This window comes from Macaca mulatta, chromosome 2 (assembly GCF_049350105.2).
Source record: "Macaca mulatta isolate MMU2019108-1 chromosome 2, T2T-MMU8v2.0, whole genome shotgun sequence".
NCBI lineage: Eukaryota > Metazoa > Chordata > Mammalia > Primates > Cercopithecidae > Macaca > Macaca mulatta.
The window spans coordinates 119,152,185-119,171,311 of record NC_133407.1 but is presented as its reverse complement, the minus strand read 5'-3'; the positions used below and the strand labels follow the sequence as shown (position 1 = coordinate 119,171,311).

At 43.3% G+C, this 19,127-nt stretch overlaps 1 protein-coding gene across 1 annotated transcript in view; it reads left to right on the top strand.

The window, feature by feature from the left end:
* The window catches only part of ERC2 (ELKS/RAB6-interacting/CAST family member 2), a 975,448-nt gene that overhangs the window by 872,303 nt on the left and 84,018 nt on the right, over positions 1 to 19,127 (top strand). The gene's annotated exons all lie outside the window — the stretch shown is intronic.

The window sequence follows — 19,127 nt, the reverse complement described above, 5'->3', positions numbered from 1 at the left end:
ATTGTGATACCAAACTGTGGTCCACCTTCTTGTCTGTTTCAACAATCTCCATGAGGATGGCATCTCCCTTACCCCTGATGCTGGTGTGCAGAAAAGATTGCTGCAATTGGGTCTATTCCATAGCAGTTCAACTCTGCATTATTTTTTTTTTCTCTCCTCTCATAGAAAAAAAAAGCTGTTTTCTAAGTTCTTTCGTTTCCTGAGATCCCACTGGCAGACGTCAAAATGCAACTGGATTGTGGGCATTGGAGGAGCACCAGTTCCTCCTGTAATCAGGGCTGCAGACTCCAAAGCTGGGTGCTCTGGTTGGATGTAGGATTACAGGCTGCAGAATGGCTGAGAACAAAGGACTTTCAGCCCTTTGGACCAGCCATGCTCTCTGTCTCAGGAATCTTGCACGTGCTGACCCACCCCAGTCTTGGCTGGCTAACTCCATGGGTTCTTCAGGCTCAGTGTTACATGTCACTTCTTCCCAGGAAGCCTTCCCTGTTCACTCATCCCCAGTCTGGGTTGGCTGCCTTTGCTTTGTGCTCCATGGCACCTTTTAGGTTTCCTTACCTGCTGTCCTGTAACTGCCTGTCTCGTCTTTCTCCCACATACACCATAAGCTCCATGGGGGCAGGGCCTGTGTTCCTATTTGTCACTACAGTATCTCCAGAGCCTGGCACCATGCTTAATGAATGTGTGTAGAATGACTGAATGAGGAGAGGAATGGTTGCTGGGTGTCCTAGGAACTGTGGTGTGTGCTGTCCTGGTTTCCCTGCCCTTGCTGTTAATACTGCTTTCTTGTTGCTTATAATTTTCATTGTCCCAGATGATCCAGCTCTGTCGGAGGCACGTAGGCACAGCCAAATCTCATGCTGTACATTGATCACCTGTCCAACCTTTGCCTAGAGTGGGAGCCCCCAGTTCCTTCGAGATCCAACATTACCTGTCTGTAAAGAAGAAGAGGAGGAGGGAGACAGCAGGGAGGATCCGGTGGCAGTTTAACACCAGAGCAGGTCCAATGTTTACTTTTACCCTTTTGGAGGTGGGTAACGGCAAATGCTGGGTGCTGGGTTTCAGAGAGACTCTGCATAATGAGCTTGGATTTGGGGGCTCACATGTACTTTATATTTTGCTAGAGTGTGGGGGTTGCTATTTTTGTATTTAATTTACAGCCAGCCTCTTCCGTGATTTCCACCAGTGTAGAACAAGAATCTAGGTCCATCTTCCACGTGATGTAAATTGTTGTGTCAGCCTCATGGTGGCCACACACAGTGTTGTTTGGTTCTTGCTACACGGACAGAGAGGAAGGTTGGACATTTATTGCTACTTAGTGACTATTATATTTACTATTTGCTTTTCAAGGCCATGATTTTCAATACTTTTTCTTGTTTTGATTTTGTGGCTTTTGATGTTTTGAATCCTCCTCTACCCCCCAGCCCAGCCCAGTTGACTTCTTAGACCATGAGATCCTGAGTAACTACTGAATGAATAGATGAGATTTCACTAGCCTTATATGATTTTGGGTATACCAAACCAGCTTCTTCCCTAAGCAGAATATGAACCTATGACTTTTCAGGCTTCAGGCCAGAGAGCTTCCTACTGAACCCCTAAACCCCAAGCCATCATGGAGTTTGGACTATCTGTTGTTGATTGGCCTACAATCATGATTTCTGAGTACATGGACATTGGTACATGGAAACCGAAGCCTCACATGTGACAGAAAAGAATAAACTCACAGAGACCACAGGGCATTAGCCTTATGCTTCTTGTGCAGCCGTGTGTACTCAACTTTCCTAGGTCTGACTTTTATTCTCCTCTGTTGGCTCTGAGTCTGTATTTACTTTGCATTCTTGAGTTGCATTTTTGCTTTGGCATAATAAGCACCTAAGTTGGAATCTTTGGGGGTTCCTCCTAGGAAGAGAGTTTGAATCTACTTTCTTTTATAGTAGATGTGTTCATCAATGTTGTGCACTTTGAACCAAACACAATGAGCCATGGTGAGTTTTATTCCTGACTTCTAAGGATATTGTAGTCTAATTTTCAGTTTTGGAATTGAACCAAGAGATGCCTCACCACCTCATATTCCTTCTGGATTGAGGCAGTATTATAATAACTGCCTACAGAAGTAAATCACATACTTTTGCAATAAAAATTTCTTTGAATGACACTTAATTTTATAATTAAACTTGGCAGTGCAGCCTCTGAAGTGTCTCATCTTGCCTAATCACAATGATCTATTTCTTTTCAGAGTGCTTCTGTATGCAATGATTAGTCCTTTTGTTATCATCACATGCTAGATTAAAATGAATAATTTTTAAAAAGAAAAAGAATAAAGGACTGCATTTTATATAAAATTCAAACCACTGATTATTTATGTTGTTTGTTTTAAAAATATTTTAACCAGTCATGGTGGCTGATGTCTGTAATCCCAGTGACTGAGGAGGCTGAGGTGGGAGGATCACTTGAGGCCAGGAGTTGGAGACCGGCCTGAGCAACAAAAGAATAAAATAATTGGTCAGGCATGGTGGTGCATGCCTGTAGTTTCAGCTAATTAGGAGGCTGAGTCTGTAGGATCACTTGAGCCCAGAAGTTCAAGGCTGCACTGAGCCATGATCATGCCACTGCAGCCCAGCATGGGCGACAGAGCAAGACCCTGTCTCAAAAACAACCAACCAACCAAAAAAAAAAAAAATTTTTTTGTGTGGTTCTTCACTGATTGATTTATTCTACAAACAGATTTAAACAGGTTCTCTAAGTGCAGTGCCTTGAAGAGCAATTGGCATCCTAGCATCACCTGGAGACTTCTTAGTAATGTAAATTCTCAGACTTTGCCCAGACCTACTGAATCAGAATATCTGTAGGTGGATTCCAACAAGATGTGTTTAAATGGGCCTCTGGATGATTCTGATACACAGGAAAGTTTGAAAGCCACTGGTTTAGCATTCTGCCAGTCCATGATATGGGGGTATTAAAGGGAGAGTAACTACATATGGCCCTACCATCCAGCTCCTTGTGATCTGATCGAGGGCATAAGGCATAAATTCATCAGGCAGGTTGGCAGAGTGATCTTTACAAAGTGTAGGTTACATCATACACTCACTTCCTAAACCCCTCCGGGAAGTCCCCTTTGTACTTGTAATAAATGTAAATGCTTAGCTCAAGCCTACAAGGCCTGGCATGCTCCGTCCCCTGACTACCTTCCAACCTCATCTGATGCTGTTCCCTCCCTCCCCCAGTGCCCTGCTGTGCTGCGCTGGCCTTCTTTCTCATCCTCAGACATGCCTGCTGAGTGTAGTGTCAGCAGGAACGTAGAGAAAGGGAAGTAGGGTAGAGAGAATTGTAAAGGTTAAATAAGAGACTTGGACACTGAAGTATTTTTTTCACATGATAAAATATTCCTAAGCTACTCTCTTCACTGGTTAATATTATTGATATATATATAGATGTGCAATATATTAATAACATAGTCAATATTAATGGCCTCACCTTTAAGTCTTTCACAGGTCTCAGGTGTCCTTCTGCCCAGGACACGGTTTGAGGGGAGATTCTCTGTTGTTTTCCTGGTCCCTCATACACTGACTTCACACAGATCTGGCCCTCAAAAATTGTGGACAAATGGAAGAAGAGATTCTACAAATCCAAATGTCCTCACAATGCTAGCAAAGTCTGAAAGGATTCGCTGAATCATTAAGGATATATTAAAGTCATTTAGTTTCATCTAAGTGTAATGTATTTTCATTGCTTTCTCTCTCTGAGAGTCAGCCTGGCAGGCACAATGGGAACTGAATAAACGTGGCTAGAGAGACATGCTGGGGAGAATGAAATCATCTGTTTTGCACAAGAATATTGATGGAGTCAGTGAATGATTTTTACTGTCTTTATTCAAGTTTTAGAAAGGATGATGACCATATTCACTGGATTTTGTCTTTTTAAAAGATTATCTGTGAATGCCAGTTTCGATCTTTGGGATATCATGTATACCATGTGATTTGCGTATAAAGCAGCTACTCAGATTTTTATTGAATGTGAAAATATTGTATCTCAGGATTTTCTTCATAATGAGAAAGAGAGAAACACGTATTTCAAATATGATATTTTAAAAAATTGAATTGGATTTGAGGCAAAGGGCTTCTTAAAGATTTAGGACTTCTGGGTCCAAGAACAAGGGCAATGGTTTTTGGACTTTTTGTCTTATTTTTGTTTTGACTATCTCTAGCTCTAACTTTCACCATAACAGGCTATTATTTTATAAATATAGTATCTCTGGTTTTAGACATTATTTGCTCATTGGGAAGCCTCTCATTTGAGATCCATAGAAGAGAGAAATCAGGGAGGTAGGGAAGGGGGAAATACTTCTTAAGGTCTCCCAGCTTCTCCTTACCTCGTAAAGATATCCCAGGATGAGGAGTAAGAATACCCTTACTACCTTAAACTCTGTGGATATATGAGGGAGCCCTTATTGTTAAGGAGATAGTAGTCTGCCCTGGTGAGTAGGAACAAGACAGACATGTCCTGTCCCACCCTCTGAGAACCCACAGCCAGAGGCTGGGCAGGATTTAGCAAATAACTACATTTTCACACTTTGAAACACACTCTGAAGGATGAGTACAGAAATGTAGGATAGCATAGAAAAGGGAAACAAGTCCCCTCTGGAGCCAGCAAGGAGAGACATGAGGTTGAGACTGTGAAATGAAAGATGATCAGGCATTCATTGGAGGTGAATGATGGCCTAGCTGTTAGGTTATGTTAGATTGTGGTGGCATGGGAAGGGGGGCAATGGAAAGTGTCCCCGGGGAGCTGGCATCATGTCCCGCAATAGCTAGGGTTCTGCCCACAGAGGCTACACAGAGGAGAACCTCCTGAGCAACACCACTATGGAGTGAACCCCAGCGGCAGAGCGCTTCTCCTGCAGAGACTGAGATTTCCAAGTGTCCACTAATATTAGATGTACTATCCTAGCATGACATCAGCACCGTGGTACATGTTTCTGATTGTTTTCCTGGTTCCTCCAACTCTTATGGCGCCTCTGTCTGAGATACCTCCTTTTCCGGGCGGCCTCTACTGGTCTCCTCCTTGAGAGCCAAGCTGCCTGCAGTGGACAGTCACTATTCCATGGAAGGGTTTGTATGGTTTTTAGGGAAGGGTTGGGAGCATCTTCAGATAATCTTCCTAGAGAACTGCCTTCTCTCACTGTGCTCTGGATCCAGAGGCATCTTTCACAGGTCTCGCATGTCCTTCTGTCCAGGACACAGTTTGAGGGCAGGTTCTCTGTTGTTTTCTCGGTCCCTCCCACACTGACTTTGCACAAACCTGGCCTTCGAAAATTGTTGACAAAGGAAGGATGAGATTCTGCAAATCTAAATGCCCTCCCAATGCTAAGGCTAAATTTCAGGAATGTGAAATAAAAGAGATGCCTGATTCATTCATTTATCCATCCACCCATTCAGAAATAGTTACTGAGGACTTACTGTTTCACTGTACAGCAGAAACACAAAGCCTGGCTCATGGGAAGTTCCCAGTGGATGCTGGTTATTAAAAAGGAAGTGGAATACTTACTCTGGTATCTGGGTCCCTTTGTCTTCCTGTCCCATGGACTTTTCCAGAAGCCCTAATATTTGTTTGTTTGTTTGTTTGTTTGTTTGAGATAGGATCTCACTCTGTAGCCCAGTCTAGAGCACAGTGGTGTGAACATGGTTCACTGCAGCCTCGACCTCCTGCGTTCAAGGGATTCTCTTGCCTCAGCCTCCCAAAGTGCTGGGATTATAGGCATAAGCCACTGCACCCGACTCCCCGGCTCTTTATCCTTCTCTCATTTAGGAGTGATAGTCCAGGCTACCAGCTCTGAATGTGTCTGCTTCTCTTCAGAGGGGCAGAGCTCTCCCATAGGCAGGAAGCACTTATTTCCTGGACTTGTGGCATTTCAGAGTGCCGAAGGGACAGCTTGCTGGTTGTTTGCGCACAACCAATGTGAATGTGAAATGACAGGGAGCAGCTGAACTTCAGGGAGGTCTGAGTAGCTTTTTAAACAATTAACAAATTAACGAAGATAGTCATTTGGAGCACCTAAGTTTCTACTTGCTGAGAAAGGCCTGACCTGTTTCTGAGGAGGACTTTTTTGATTAAAATAAAAGGACAATTTCTGTGGACGTGAAGAATTTAAGCCTGGGGTCGCATGTGGAGCTTACAAGCCAATTCCGCCTAGATGGCATTTTGTTTGTCTCAGAGTGTTCCAAAAACCTGAAAATATAATATATGATTCTGGCTTTCTGGGTTTTTGGAAAAAAACAGATGATCTGGTTATAGTGAGCTATATTCTCACGAGATTGCCCCAGCAATCTCCTTTGTCCAGCCAGCCCTCTCAGTTTACTGGCCACCAATGTGGCCTTCCTCACATCTACCTCACTTCCTTCGTTTGTGTTACCCCTGGCCCCTGTCTGCATGGTGTGTGAACCTGCTTTGGCCCTGCAGAAGAGGGCCTGTGGCGGGCTTGCCATGGCCAGCAGCAGGCATTAATGATGCCCAGATTTGCCTTCCAGCTCCTTGTCCAGATGCCACATGGCAGGACCAGTAGGAGCGACATCAGCAACTCATCACCCAGGTTGCCGATAAGAACTGCATGGGCACTTGCCCGAGCACTGCATTAGGGATTCTGACTTAATGGCTCTAGGTAAGGCGCAGAGGCCGTGTCCACACAGACAACTTCCGAAGGCCTGCACTGAGGCTTGTGCAGAGCTCCCCTGCTCTCTGGGACATGCGTTCTGCCCCCATCAACATTCTTCTAGGCTTCTAGTCCTCTTCCTGAATTGGTGTTGAGCATCACAAGCCACTGTCATCCACTAGAATCAGAGAGAAGCACACATGTCAAAAGAAGCTCTTAAAGGGGGTATAATGCAAAAAAAACAGAAATAATGTCTTGATCTGAAAATCCAAATAAATCAACAAAAAAATGGGACATGGGTGGTGGGGAGAAGATGGCAGACATGAATGTTTCCCCCATCTTCTGCATGGCGACAGAGAGGTACTTCTTTGGGTGGGGGTTCTTGAGGCCCACCTTGATGTGTGCTCTTAAAGGCAGCCTGTTATTTTTTTTCCAGGTCCTTATAGATTGTATTTTCTTTACATCAACAAGTCAATAATTGTGCCAGATTATTTCTACTGCTTACCTCTTTTACATTTTTCTGGTAAGCCCTTTTAACCTGCCACGTATGTGTTTCATTGCATAAATTTGTTGCTCCCTTTCTTAGTTTTTGGTCTTTTCTTCTAGAGCATCTATTATACTCAGGTTCTCACTATGTAATGCCCATATCTATCATGTTGTCCCTTACAGATTACGTCTCTATATTCTGGGATAACTTCACAAGATTACAGCCTATTTTTCTGATGATATTTTCTAGAGTAGTGATTCAGCTCCTTGCTACTTTTTTTTTTTTTTTCTGAGACTGAGTCTCGCTCTGTCGCCCAGGCTGGAGTGCAGTGGCACAATCTCGGCTCACTGCAAGCTCCGCCTCCCGGGTTCACGCCATTCTTCTGCCTCAGCCTCCCGTGTAGCTGGGACTACAGGCGCCCGCCACCGCACCCAGCTAATTTTTTGTATTTTTAGTAGAGACGGGGTTTCACCATGTTAGCCAGGATGGTCTCGATCTCCTGACCTCATGATCTGCCCGTCTCAGCCTCCCAAAGTGCTGGGATTACAGGTGTGAGCCACCACGCCGGCCCGCTCCTTTCTACTTCTAATGCAGGCTTTGATTTCATTACTGCATTTTTCCTGGGTACTCAATAGTAGAAATTCCCTTCCATTTTCTGTCATGTCTATAGTCTTCTGCCTTGGTGCCTCACATGAGCTTTTTCACTGATAGGGAAACTGAGGCCCAGAGAGCGATATGATTTGTCAAATGTTATGTTGTTAGTTCCTGGTGAAAATGAAAGAACTTGGATCTTTTACCAGTCCAAGGCGCTATTCATCCACACAACTCAATTGTAAAGATCAACCTTGAGATGAAAATAAATAATTTGATAGAAAAAATTGTCATTATCTTCAACCTGATCAAAATGTTACACCTATTGAGTATGAATATTCCAACTGAGAATTTCTTACTATAGATGACTGTAGTCACTCTTCCTTTTCTATAGCGTAGCACTATTGATATAGTGCTGCTGTTTAAAACCTCCTGTTTAAAGGGAACAAATTCTACATTTTCCATGACTTAGCTCCTTATCTGTGGACTAAAGACCCTTGGGAGTCCTCGAATCTGCAAAAACACAAACACACACACACATAGTGAACCATGATCCAGAATAGAATGCCTCGTAAATACATGTGTGATTTCTCTGGTGTGTGCATAGCCACTACTATGAGTTCTAAAATTTAAAAACATTACTGAATTTAAATACATTAGCATTTCATAACATTACTGAATTCCTAGTAGCTTTTGATCATCAGGTATCAAGTTGTCTTCTCTGTCTTTATTTGCAGTCTCCATGCATCATAGAATGTGTTGCAGGGGACGTGGAAGAGTAGAGTAATGCTTCCAGTCAGGAATCAGGCTCTATCCTTAGAAAGATGTGGCTGTAAGCAAGCAACGTGGCTTCCCGAGGTCTCAGGCTTCTTCTGGTGCACAGGGGAGGTTATACTTATTAGTCATTTATTCAACAGCCATTTATTTGAAGAGAAATAAAATTACACTTAGGTGGAGGAGTCTGCAGAAGTCTTTGATGTTTAAAGGGAGTCCTTGTCAAAACTGTACTGCTCTTGATTTCCATGATAAATTTGAAGCCTGCTTGTGCCCTTCTTCAAGTAGCTGCCAATCCAAGGGAAAATCTATACTGCCCGATGGCTCTCACCAATGGCTATAGTGTTGGGACCGATCTGGCAAGCAGATGTCTGCGGTGGAAACTTTCTATTCTAGAATAGCTCCTTCTGAGGAAGAAGGGTTGGGTCAAAGAAGAATGTTCCCCAGACAACTTGCGCCTTTGTTAATCAATGCTGTGATTTTGGCTGCCCCTATAGCAGCCCCATCTTCCTGAAATCTTCGGTAAAAAGGCCATTCAACAAATACATCTGGCATTGGCTAGGATTTTTCTAGCTGCACTGTAACAGCGAGAAATTGGATTTAATCAGATTCAAAGGAATATTAAGACTCATTCCATAACAGTGGTGCCTCTCTGGAAGGGCTGTGGAAGGTAGATAATCAAAAACCAGTTTCTTGAGCAAAGCTTGCAAACCAGTGCAAAAGAATCAAGTTGACTATGCAGGTGTCTGAAATGCTAGGGACATTTATCGAGCTCATTGGGACACATGTACTATGTTCAGTGCTTTAATGGAATAATCTAATTAGTCTTCATAGCAGCCTGCATAGTCAACACTAACGTTATGAGCATTTCATGGATGTGGAAACTTGAGAATTCAGCCACAAGCAACTTGTCCAAGGTCACACAGTGATTCCTCCTTCTTTAACTACTGGGCTGATAATATGGCCACACTACTGGTTGTGAGTCAATGAGCTATTATTTTCTTTGTTTCTTTAATTGGACAATGCAGTCCTTGTGCAGACATGCAGTTATTATAAGAAATGATAATTTGAGTCAATTTTAATAGATTTGGCAAAAGCTAGTATCTATATAATAGTAACAGAAACACTGAATTTGGTGAAAAAGACATTTGCAAGTCGTCTTCTCTATCCTCACTTGCAGCCTCCACGCATAATAGGATGTGTTGTAGGGGACGTGGAGGCCACGTGGAGGAGCAGAGTAATGCTCACAGTCAGGAATCAGGTTCTGTCATTAGCAAGATGCGACTGTAAGCAGGTGATGTGGCTTCCCAAGTTGTGGCTTCTTTTGGTGCATGGGGAAGGACATAGTTTAGTCATGTATTTAGGATCTATTATGTAAGCGGATGTGACAACAAACTCACTATCTCTTACTGAGATTGTAACACAAATAATCCTGATGTAATGTGATCTATTCTAGGAGCATGGTCTATATCTCTATGAGGGGCTAGGGTCACTGTAGGGTGCCAAGTCAGGCTTTCATCAGCACATGTTCATTGATGCCTACTCTGTTCCAGGCTCCATTCCAGGAGCTAGATGTTGCAAATACATTATATTTCAAAGAGTGGGGCCAGGGAGGCAGTGAACCAGTAACAAATAGGATGATTTCAGAAACTGGTAAGTTGCATGAAGAAAGATACAGTAGAGTTATTAAGGAGTCACTGGGAATGAGAAGAACTACTGAACTTAAGGTGACCCGAGAAGATTTTTCTGAGGAGGTAACACCAAGACAAGCCTTAGAAAATGAGAACTGTTTTCTAGGCTGGGTGGAAACTGGGTGGATTGGCCTTGATGTGTGAGGTTCTAAAATCATTCTTCTTTTTTTTTTGAGACGAAGTCTCACTCTGTCACCCAGTCTGGAGTGCAGTGGTGTGATCTCGGCTCACTGCAAGCTCCGTCTCCCAGGTTCACACCATTCTCCTGCCTCAGCCTCCCAAGTAGCTGGGATTACAGGCACCCGCCACCACACCCAGCTAATTTTTTGTATTTTTAGTAGAGATGGGGTTTCAACATGTTAGTCAGGATGGTCTCGATCTCCTGACCTCGTGATCCACCCACCTCAGCCTCCCAAAGTGCTGGGATTACAGGCGTGAGCCACCATGCCTGGCCAAATCATTCTTATTTTAACAGAGAAGTGCAGATATCAAGTACGTAATAACACTTCTTGGATTTCATTGAGATTTTTAAGTGACCAAGCACATGTTCAATTTTTCATAAATATTTCATAGGTACTTGAAGAGAATTCTCTCTTTGGGTGCATGTTCTTTGTATATTCTTTAGATGAAGCTTATAAATTACCTAATACATCTTCTAAATCTCCATTAATGTTTTAGCTGGTGACTGCTCAGTTTCTGAGAGATTAGCATTAAAATCCTCAAAATCATTATGGATTCGGTCATTTTTTGTCATGTCATCATCTAATGTTGTAGCTCCCGGTAGGTTGTTCTTATCTTTCATTGATAATCTCCTTCATCTCTACTAATGCTCTTGCTTTTACATTTCTGTTCATAAGTGCAAGTGCATATTTCTTCCAACCTTTTATTTTTAGCCTTTGTATGTCACTGGTCCATTTTCCATTTTAAAAGCAACATAAAACTAGATTTAATTTTTTTTACTGACTTTCTTTTATTTTCAGCGACAGGGTCTTGCTCGATAACCCCGGCTGGAGTGCATGGCATGATCACAGATCACTGTAACCTTGAACTCATGGGCTCAAGTGATCCTCTAGCCTCAGCCTCCCAAGTTCCTGGGACCACAGGCACATGCCACCATGCCAAGCTAATTTTGTTTTCTGTAGAGATGGGGTCTCACTATGTTGCCCAGGCCAGTCTTGAACTCCTGGGCTCAAGCAATCCTCCTGCCTCAGCTTCCCAAAATGCTAGGATTATAGATGTAAGCAATCACACCTAGCATCTCTGTCTTTTAATGGGTGAATTTAAGCTATTTATATTTATTGTAACTAATCTATTTGGACTTACTCTTCTTATTTTGCATGTTCTCTTATTATGGTTCCTTTTTTCACTTCTCCTTTTTTTCCCCACCTCTCCTTTAATGTCCTATTTGAATTGACTGTGCTTTCTTTATTTCTATTTTCCCCCTACTGGTTTGGGGGTTACATATTCTATTTCTCTGTTCTTAGTGGTCTTGATAGTATCTAAAGCACAATTTGGCAAGAACTCAGAAGCTTTTAATGGATCACCTTAGGTTAGTTTAAGGGCTTTCTCTAGTATCCTCACTCCCCAGTGGTTTTGTGTTTAATGCGGTGAGGTGTAAATGAAAGTGCAAAGCATGGTCACTATGATGATTGTATCATGGAGTGTGGATTTCCAACTTTCATTTGCTAAGACCTACACTTTATTGCCTGAGGCTGCCTGGTAATTTATAAACTGCCAAACTCTCATGGGTTATAGATAACATGGCAGTTTCTAAGCAAAGATCCACTTGGTTTCTTTAGTTGCCCTTCCCTTTGTCTGCATTTCAGCCCTTGTAAGTGATGATAAACATTAAATAGCTCCTGTAAAACTGTTGAATTGTCAGTTTTTAAACTGCATAAAACACTGACATTTTCATTAGATCCTGGCCCTGAGGAATGTCCGGCTTTCATCATAACAGATTTGTTTACTTCTGCAGAGAGCCTTAATGCGCTGCCTATGGGAGAAATCTTTCTGTCACCTGCTCTTAAATGGGAAAGTCTTTGTTCAGCCAAAGATTTTTGGAAAAGGATTTGCAAGAGGACTTTTTCACCTCCCTTTCTCTCCCCAACCATCTCCCAAAAGGGTAAGGGATGGGAATAGAATCTCTGAAGAGCTTTGGTACTGGACAGGAAAAATTTCAACCTAAAATAGTCCTGCAAAGTCCATTAGAGACAGAATGCTAAGGAGAAGCTATTAAACCACTATTTAGTTTCAGTGTCTCCTGTTAAAGATAAGCAAGTCATATCAATGTCTTTTTTACCTCAATCTTTTGGTTGACATTTAAACAGATATCTTGATTTTGGATTAATAAACTCTCTTGTGTATATTAGTGGGGAACATATTTTAAACTGCTGGGTCCTTCTAAGCAAGTTAATGAACCTTTCTGAGTTTTGGTTTTCTCATCTATAAAACTGAAATTATAAACTGACTTTTCAGAGTTAATATGAACATGAAGAGAGATAATATATGTGAAGTGCTCAGCACAGAACCTGGTTCTTAGTAGGGGACCATTCAATGACATTTGACAGTGATGATGAAGGTAGTGGTGGGAATTACGGTGGTGAAGATGAGAATGATTATGGTTGGGGGAGGGTAGTGTTAAGAGTGTTGATGGGATGGTGTTGAAGATAATGCTGCTGGTGGTGATAGGTGGGTTTTTGAAAAAGGCTGAGAAAGGTTATCATGTAATCAAAGAACTTGAGAAGAAGCAGAGTTATCTGTAACTACCTGACTGGCCAGGCGCAGTGACTCATGCCTGTAATTCCAACATCAAATTTGGGAGGCCAAGGTTGGTGGATCACCTGAGGTAAGGAGTTTGAGACCAGTTCGGCCAAAATGGCGAAACCCCATCTCTACTAAAAATACAAAAAATTAACCATGTGTGGTGGCACAATGCCTGTAGTCCCAGCTACTCGGGAGGCTGAGATGGGAGAATCACATGAACCCAGGGTGCGGAGGTTGCAGTGAGCCAAGATCACGCCACTATACTCCAGCCTGGGTTACAGATCAAGACTCCATCTCAAATAATAATAATGATAATGATAATGATAAAACTACCTGCTCTATAATCCCCCAGTTTCTATTTGGGACTTCCAGCCACTAGGAGATTCTTTCTTAGCAAAATTCCATAATAGGCAGCAAACCACAAAAGCCCAGTTCATTCAGGCAATTGTGTTTTCAGTCCTAGATTTGTCTTTTAAAAAGTTAAACAGTGTTATTCTGAATCATGTAATCCTGTTGCCATCTATCTTCATCCTAAAGAGACTTTAGGACAACGGACACTTTGATGTTCTTCTGTCTTTCCTTGAACATGTATCTGCCATCTCTTTGCCAACTCTTCTTTCTGTAGTCGTTTGCATATATAAGTAAGGAACTCAAAGAAGACAATACAAGAGAAAAAAAGGTGCCAACAGCAAGGGTGGGGAAGAATCGGAGTGTTGTGTCACAGAAGTAAAAGAGGGAGACAGTTCCAGGCACAGGAGGAAGGTCACAGCTTTAAGCATGAAAGTGAGGGTGAGGATGAAGAAGGCTGGGCAGGACCGTAACTTCTGGCACTGAAGGGTCACTGCTGGCATCTGACACAGTATCACTGGGATGGCGAAAGATGGAGAGTCGAGAAATACTTGAGAGACGAAGGGGTGAAGGCCACAGACATGGAGGAATGAGAGTGAGGAGGCTCCAGAGTAGAAAGACTTTTTAGACAGGGGAGAATGGGGCCTCTTTGTACAAAGACCAAGAGGAGGGAGCCAGAAGAGGTTGAGTCTTCAGATACAAAAGCAAGAGGATTCAGATATTTGACCCTGCAGGAAATGGGAGAGGTGTGAGGAGGAATTCATTGGCCCATAAAAGTACCTGCCCCACCCCCACGTGGAAAAGTGGGGAGACAGGGATATTATTAGGGGAGGAAAGGTGTCATCAGTGAGGCACATGCTAGATGGACTTGACTTTCTCTTAAGGGAAAGTGAGATCTCTAATGAAAGTGAGAGATGTTTTGGAGACATAAGGAGCTTGGGAGAGAGTTTAACAAGAACGACCATCCGAAATGGGGGAGGAAGTCAGCCAGAGATGATTAAAATACTTGCCAAGGGGCACCATGAAGAAAAGAAGGTGTGTGTTTGTACATCCTCTCATCCTATTTTCATTCTGGGTTCTCCTCCCAGGATCTCCCTTATGCACCCTGGAATCCCATGGATGGCCCTTCAGTGCTCCCACACCCCCATGGGACCTCCCTCTCTGTATCCATGCCCATCCCTGCTCTCAAATGGTTATCATATAGAAATGAACCAGCGGACTGATTTGCACCAAGGCAAGGATGATGCTAAAACACAGTGTCTCCTCCCACCCTAACATTAGTGTGACAGGTAGTTGGATGAAAGCAGTGCTGGATCGAGGAGTCAAGGGCCTAGCATGTAGTCCCAGGTCTAGTTAGTTAACCTATCATTGTGCTCCCATAGCACAACACAGTGTATCTTTCTTGCTTGCCATTGTAGCACCATCATATTGTTCAGTTCTGGCACACAATAGGTGCTTACAGAATTTATTTGAATGAGTGAATAGAAGGAGATAGGAAAAATTTTCAAACACCCTGTCATCCTCTGCAAATGTAAAGTACTGTTATTCCTATGTTCATTTCAACAGGCACAATAGTTAAGCAAATGACACTCTAAGTATAGAATATCAGCTACCAGAGCTGGGTAGGTGAAGGGAGATACTTTCAGTAGATCTGGGTGGGGGCTTTCTGCTGATTTAACTACCTAGAGCTGCTGTGATTTAACTACGTAGGTGTCTACACGTATTTGGTCTGGCTTTTAGATAAATGAGCTCCTTTCCCTTCAGTAATCTGATCCAAGGTGATTTAGTCATTTCTCATTCCAGCTGTTGAAAAAAATACACTTCATCATTGTAGACAAGAAGCTGAAGACCTGGCAAGACAAAGAGAGATGAAAAACAGGTTCCAGATAAAGAGGCAGAGCCTCCTTCTCACCTTTTTCTACCCTCTCCTCCCTTCCATCCCCTCCTGAATGAGGTCTTTGCCTTTCCCCATGACTCTACCAGCATGGAGAAATCGATTGTCAGCCAAATCCCAAAAGAATGAAAGAAAAATAGATTCCCAGAAGGAGAGGGCAGAGGGGAGAGATACAAGCATCAATAAAGGCTGAAGGGATTGGCCTAGAAAGTGTGGAATCCAAAAGGGTGTTTATTTTCAAAACAAAAGCTTACCAGTCAGGTACTTTTCAACAGATGAGAAAAATGGAATGAATGAGTGAAGCTTGTGCCCAGATACGGGGATATGTCCACAGTGGCCCCAGCCACTGAGTTAGCAAGAGCTGCTTTTGTTACTGCTCTGGCGGCAGACTTTGAGGAAGCCAGATTCGTTCATGAGCTACCAGAGGCTCAAGGAAGGCTGAGTCTGGCCCAGTCACCCTTCCCGTTTTGTAGGGTCACCTAGAATCCTAACTTCCTCCCATGCCCACACACTGGAACAGCCCCAGAAGCCTCACCAGTCATTCCTTGGCATCTTTTCAAGCACCGTTCTTTTCTACAAAGGCTCTTAGAAAAAGGCCTTAGAGACAGGGAAGTAGCTTTTCTTGAGAAGCTATGTGTCAGCATTAAACATTCATAACTGGATTCAGAATTGCCTCCACCACATATATGCTGTGTGACCTTCCCCAACAGGATTACCTACTCTGAGCCTCATTTTCCTCATTGGTGAAATGGATAAAATAGAATGTACCTCACAGGGTAGAAGAAGGACAAGAATAATGGGGATGGGGTGCCTGATGGCAAAGAAAAGGAGTTCAGTGATTGGCAGTGAACCTGGCTGGGAGACCCCCGGGACCCACTCAAGACTTGGGCTTATTTTTCCTCATTGTGGATGTTTGGTTTGGGCCTCGGTCAGCTGCTGCTTTGCTCAAAACCACACGCATACACACACACACACACGCATACACACACACACACACACACACACACACACACATGCATACACACACACACACACATACACACACACACACATACACACACACACATGCACTTTTGTTTTGAGGGGTTATTCTCCTTATAAATAGCTCCTGGTCTGCTTGAATAACAACATCTTCCAGGCCCTGCCTGCGCCCTGGGTCTCAGTGTCTGCATCCGGAAAACAAAATGTGTGACTCAGTTTTCATTCATTTAAACTAGTTGAGGGGTTCCATTCCAGCCATAACGTCCAAGGATTCTCTATGTTTGCTGTACCCCAGACTTCACTTCCCCATCACAGTGCTGGGGCCCACAAAGGTGAAGACATGAGGTTTTACATGACAGAAGGCAATCCTAAGAGAAGAGACAAAACACAAAAATGAGAAAACACTTCTCACAGGTTCCCAACTGCTCTATAACAAGCATGTGCTTTCAAAATTTGTTTGGAAAAAAAAAAAAAAGCTAAAAGATACGAGTGAAAATCAACCACAAGTATTCTGTCCCTTAAAGCTATAGAGATACGGCTGGGTGCGGTGGCTCACACCTGTAATCCCAGCACTTTGGGAGGCCGAGGCGGGTGGATCATGAGGTCAGGAGATTGAGACCAGCCTGATCAACATGGTGAAACCCCATCTCTACTAAAAATACAAAAATTAGCCAGGCGTGGTGGCGGGTGCCTACTATAATCCCAGCTACTTAGGAGGCTGAGGCATGAGAATCACTTGAACCCGGGAGGCGGAGGCTGTAGTGAGCTGAGATAGCACCATTGCACTCCAGCCTGGGCAACAGAGAAAGACTCTGTCTCAAAGAAAAACACTGTTATAGAGCTATAAAACAGGACATTAATGTCCTCCACAACCCGTCTTGGCAGTTTGATTACAACACCAGATGCTACCACTGTGGACAATTTGGTATATGTCTTTCCCAATGTTTTCCTGAGTTTCAAACACATATCCACATTTACACACATAAGTACATATGTAAGTTTTACAGAATTGTGGTGGGCAGTTTTCATTGTTGGGCCATTGCAGTTGGCTTGATACTGTATCAAGTTCCTCCTTTCAGGTCAGTGCGTACAGTTGTACCTCTGGTCTCTAATGTAGCATCCATTCTATGGAAAAATCATATTTATTCAGTTATATCCTTTCGATGGGCATTAGATTGATTCGTGTTTTTTTTAAGAAGGCTGCAGTGAACATCATTTATGTTTCACTATACATACTGGTGCTTTTATTTCTGTAGAATCAGTTCCCAGAAGGACAACTTCTGAGTCAGAGGATGTGCTCGCTTTAGATGTTAATGAAGACTTCCAAATTTGTTTCTGTGATGTTTGAAATCACCCTATGCACCCACCAACGGGATGGGAGAGCTCCTGTCGCCTCATAACCTCACCAAATTTGGATATTATCAGTCTTTATTTTTTTCCCAATGTGCCACACAGGGCATGATGAATGGAAAATTATCTCATGCTTTTTACTTTTTACTTCGCTTACTTAGATTTCACTTATTTTCATTTGTTCATTGGACATCGTTGTCCTACAATTGCCCATTTGTATCCTTGGTTTGTTTTTTTGAATGACGTTGCCACCTTCAAAAAAATGTATTGTCTTATTTTTATAATTAGTTTTGTGTAAAACAATATACATGATTTTTTAAAAGGATTTTTTGAGAATGTGAGACTTTCCAAGGCTGCAGGGAGGAGAAGGTTTTCATGGATGGGAGATGGGGGAGTGAAAGGCAGTAATAACCCTTCAGTGTGCTGCACAGGGCATTTTCTTTCCCATACATTGTTGCCCCCATGTACTCCTCAGTGCAGTCCTGGGAGGTCAGCCGAGCCCCAAATGCCTTCCTGGTTGAAGTCAGAACTTCACCTTGCCCCGACTAATGAGGCTTGCCTCTTGGGCTTGACCTGAGAATCATAAGCACCGCCTCCTGCTGGGACTTTAGCCTGACAACTCTTGCTGCCCTCCCTTCACTGCCCCTCCCATGCCTCTATTCATGAGTTCTGCTTTTCCTGGAGGCTAAGAATTCATGTATAAGCTCCTTCAGGAATCCAGTGCCACCTCAAGGACTCCTCATGGAGGCCTCAGGTGGTGGTGGTTTTTATCCTTACTAATAAAATATCAGTTACCATTTATTGAGCATTTACCATGTGCAAGGCCAGTACTCATGGTTATGCAAGTTGTCCACTGCACAGCCGCAGCAGGCAACATTCCGGCGTAGTCATGGAAGAGGTGCAGAATTATTTCTGCCAAATGACCGTCACGTGTCTTGAAGAAGGGTGCCTTTTTCCAATTCTCACAGAGTCGCCATCACAGTAAGCCGCTCGTTTAACTGCGCACCAACCACTGGGCTGAGTGCTGTAAGCACATGGTTTTTAAAATCCTTACAATAACCAGCTGAAGTTGATGATTTGTAGAGACTGGGTTTCACTGTGTTGCCCAGGCTGGTCTCAAACTCCTGGCTCAAACAGTCCTCCTGCCTTGGCCTCCCAAAGTGCTAGGATGACAGGTGTGAGCCCCTGCACCCAGCTTTACCTCCTCTATAGCCAAGGAAACTGAGTCTCAAGTTAGTCACATGCCCAAGTTATACAGCTAATAAGTGAATTCAAACTGAGGTCCGGCTGACTCCAAAGCCTGTGTTTAATGCTTGCCCTACCGTCCCTCTGTATTGGAATATGGTTACCCCCAAAATGGTCCTCCAAAATGCCCCAAGCCATGATTACTGGTCTTCCTGGAGTGTTCCCACACATTCGAGGCGGGCTGATGTAGCCAGTGTGCAGGATTGCTGCAGCTGGCGTGAACTTGAACTCAAACTAAAAACTGAAGCGTTGGAGCCCAGCTCTGGTCAAGCATCCATCTTCTCAGGAGCTCAGCATCTCTGGATCCCCTCGTGGGAAGGGGGAGCCCCACTTTTGTGATGTGCTCTAATCCTGAGT